The sequence below is a fragment of the Charadrius vociferus genome, unplaced genomic scaffold, assembly GCF_000708025.1.
Source record: "Charadrius vociferus isolate BGI_N301 unplaced genomic scaffold, ASM70802v2 scaffold142, whole genome shotgun sequence".
Taxonomy (NCBI): domain Eukaryota; kingdom Metazoa; phylum Chordata; class Aves; order Charadriiformes; family Charadriidae; genus Charadrius; species Charadrius vociferus.
Genome location: NW_009647025.1, coordinates 973,396 through 977,577, shown reverse-complemented (window position 1 = coordinate 977,577; position 4,182 = coordinate 973,396).

Below are 4,182 nucleotides of genomic sequence, written 5' to 3'. Positions count from 1 at the left end.
CTAAGCCTGGATTTGTTTTTAGGAATAGCAACCAATAAACAGAGGCGCGGTAACACTAGCAACGGGAGAGAAACGTTACCAAATTCGAATATGAAAAATGAAGGAAAACAAAACCTTTTCAGCAATGCCTGAGGAAGCCTACAAGTCTTAGGGCTAATCCAGAAAACCTGTTAATCCAAGGATTGCTTTTCACCTTGAAGGATACACTTTCAAATTCAGCCAAAAGCTGTCACTAGTAATTAATGTAATACTAATTTTTGGATGCTCTTCCCTATACACATTCAAGATTACACCATTCCAGCATGAAATTTATAACTAAACAACACAACTTTATTTGTAGAGTATTTTCGTGGGTGGTGAAGTGATTCAGAGGCAGTCTCCTTACCAGCCTCCTCTCCAAACACTAACCGTGCTCGTTTGGTTTCAGGGCTGAGCCCTGATTTTTCCCTGAGCTTCACTCAGTACAGTGAGAAGGGAACAACCAGGGAAAGGAGTGAGGATCCCTGAGTCACCACTCCCCCGGCCTGACGGGAGCAGAAGCATCTCTGCATCCCTCACAGACAGCAGGCACAGTGGGGTAGCACCACCCCATGCCCTGGCCTTACTAGGTTTGACCCCAGCCCATCACTGGAGTCTTTACCCGAGTTAAGCCTCTACTTTTACTTCCTCAGCAGGACTTTTCTGTCAACTGTTTCAGCTGGAAACCATCCACCTTTCTGCACCAGGAGAGACAGAAAGCGGTTAGGGTGATGAGCACCAAACCCTACGTAAGGCTTTACATTTGCCAGATGCCCTAGTAACTTTCCCAGTCTCCCTCAGCTGCGGGGTGCAGGGTCTGAGAGCCACCAGCAGAGCCAGCTGCTCGCTCTCCCATTGGGGAGACAAACTAGCTGGAGAAGTTGTTCCTGACGGCATCTGTAGCTCTGCTCCCTAAGAAGTTTCCAGCCCTTGCAGACCGGCACAAAGAGGCTTTTCACAGAGGTCCAGATTGCCTCCAGAGCCTGTGCATTCTTTATTTACAGGAAGGCTCTTAGGTTTAGTATGGGGAGGTCTGCAGATTGCCAGAGGGCTCGAGGGAAAGAATTTTGTAAAGAACGTATGTTGCAATGAATCCTCAAAAGGATGCTTTCTGATTCACTTAATCTTCCCTGGAAATCAGCTCCACAGCCCCAGCTCCTTTGACTGTGCATAATTTATTTTCAAACAACTGTTTGCCTTTTACGGCCTTTGTGATCCACTTTGTTCCCGAACAGCTCAATTACTTTGGATTTGTAGAGCCAAAGACAAGACAACTTGCAGGCTGTACCAACAAGAGGGTACGTTACCAGTTCTGTGACAGGTCGGAGCCAGGGGGTAGCTGCCAGCTGAGCAGACACGTTCCTTTCTCACTTGCGTGTTCCTACCAGCTCTGTTTCTCCGGCACTGCTCTTCAGCTGACTCCAAAGCAGAATGCGTCAGCACTAAGCATAGCAGTGGGAGAGCGATGCCAAGGGCAAAGAAAGTAAAAGCGTTGCCCCTTTTGGCCACCAATATACCTACTCAAGCATAACACTGCACCACAGAAGTAGTATGATGAGAACGAGAGCCCAAAGCAGATGGCTGAGTGGATCCAGGCAACAAAACCAGTGGTGGTGACTTCAAACTACTCTTGTCTTTGCATCTTGTTTTCAGACACAGGAGAAGGATTTAGTAACACACACATTGGTATCCAGTCCTATTTAGCCACCCAAGAAGAGGTGACGTATGGGGCTGATGAGACACCTATAGGCGCCTGAGGCATCTCAGGCGGCACCACAGGGCTACATTTAGGCAGCAGAATCTCATCCGAAGCTTCAGATGCCAACCTAGAGCTGTCAAACACCTGGATTGCCCAGGACAGAGCAAAGTTGCCTTACAAACAGGGGAAGGGCCACTGCCTCCATCCATCTGGTTGCTGCTATATGTAAGGGAAGAGAAATGGCAATGTTATCAGCTGATAACAAGCTCGTATTTTTCTTACCTATCACGCACTGGTTTCTGCTAATTCTACAGAGAAGGCAGATACCTATTCCTTCTTTGAACTGGAACAGGCCTTCTCTCTCTCTCTGCTTACGTATGTGTAGGCAATGGGGCCAGCTACCCACAGTAGTGTTACCTGACCCCACTTTTACAGATTTTCCATAGGAATATAAATGCAGTCAGACTCCCCAGGAGGTGGAGATATCAAATGAATAATAGCCCTGAACCACATCTGGCACACATAAGGACAGCACTGTATTTAAGCCAAAACAATAATGGAGTACTGGGGGCAGGGAGAATATACAGGTATTCATAATAGTAATGTCGGTGGGATGGCCTAATGATACAAAAGGAGCGAGGTTTGAAGAAACATGAAATAGATTTTATTGGACCAACTGATACACTTAAGAAAGGTGGACAAGTTTTCAGGCACGAAAAAATCAGGAAGCAGTTGCTTTCATGACAGAACAGCATCTGGTACAAAACGCTAGCAACAGCAGTATGGAAATGAGGGGGAAAAGCGTTTCGGAAGAAATTATCCAAAGAGTCTCATCAAATAAAAAAATCCTGCATTATCATGATGGGATAACTTGGGGGACAGAATTTTGCAATCCATGTGCATGCATGATGAAATTGATACTTTTTTAAAACAGTCCCGCTACCATGGTAGGATGAATTGCCAGGATGGTTTCTAGTTTAAAATTAAAGTGCAGCTAGACAGAACTGCAGCACTAAGAAGATTTCATTTTAGTGAAGTTGCCATTAATGTTTCACCTAATGGAAGCCAATTTTCTCCTTCACTTAGGAAAATGTACCCTTTCACACTCTGTATTTTATTCGATTGCACTAACAGAATTCTATGCCACCCGTTCAGAGCAAATCAGTGATGCGTTTCTTTTGTACTACAACAGACGGAACAGCAATCTTTTTTATAATTATATGATTTTTGTTAAAAGTAAAATAAAGGAAGTTAAATACTAACTTGGTTGGCAGAAATACCTTTAAATCAGAGGGAGAGTAACATCTAGTTCCATCGCTTATCTCGTTGGTGGATTAGAAGTCTCTCTCACACTGAGGTGACTTTGGGTGGGACAGCATTACAGGTATTCAAGCCACGGGAACAGCATTCTTACATATATAGCTGTTTGCAGCTAACACAGTGGGTGGGATTCCCAGAGGAAACTATCAAGTAGCGTTACCGTATGTTAAAATAACTCCAGTTTAAAGCCCCAAAAGCTATAATCATTGATAGGACTCTGCCTGAAGAACTGAAGTGCTCAGGAAGCAATTGTTTCAATGACAAAATCTGCACAGCAGCAGGCACAAAATGTTGATACAATCAATACAAAAAATAAGTGCAAAAGGCTTTATAACAAGCAGAAAACAAAAATAAAGGTATGCTGACAAATGCAAACAACTATCATGCAAGGTAATTATACAAATTACATTCCGACTATCCTTCCCACAGAGATACCAGGGGTTTACCCTATTCCTCCCTACTTATCTTTAGAGATTGGACGTGCATGGAATGCAAAATGTTTTTATCTAGAAGTGCCAAATCCCTTAAAATACCAGACCTTTGATCTCTCTGACCTGAAGTGACAATAACAGAACTTAAGAGACAACAGCTAAATTAGCCATTAGGCATTAGCCACGGCACACTTGCAGTAACAAATGTATAAATGTATTGCAGTTCTGAATGATTCAAAAAATTATGCAAGTGTGAGGCTTGGTTTGAGAGCGGAATCATACAGAATCAAGTTTTTTCAAAGATGGAAAATTATATTCCTATTTAAAAAAAAACATGCAAGAAAGTTGTGTTTTATAGTACCTGTATCAGTTGCTAATTATGAAGTTAAAGTGCTGTGCATCTGTATTTAAAATGTCGCTTACGGATATTATTTAGTCTAATCCTTTAGAGTTTCTTGAGAAAATTTCCCTGCAAGTACAGTATTTGGCTCAGTTGGAGAGTATATGCAAAACCAGCACTTGATCCTGACAGCTTTGGCACATGCGCTTTAGGCATTGTCTGCGACAATGAGGCGTATGAGAACTGGATGCACGTAGGCGTCACATGCCACACCACCGCCCTTTCTGCGTGCACTTGCTGCCATGATTCCCGGCACCACCTGCCTCAGACTGCGAGGAAGGCAAACCTCCTCCATCGCTCCCTACTTGGCAAGA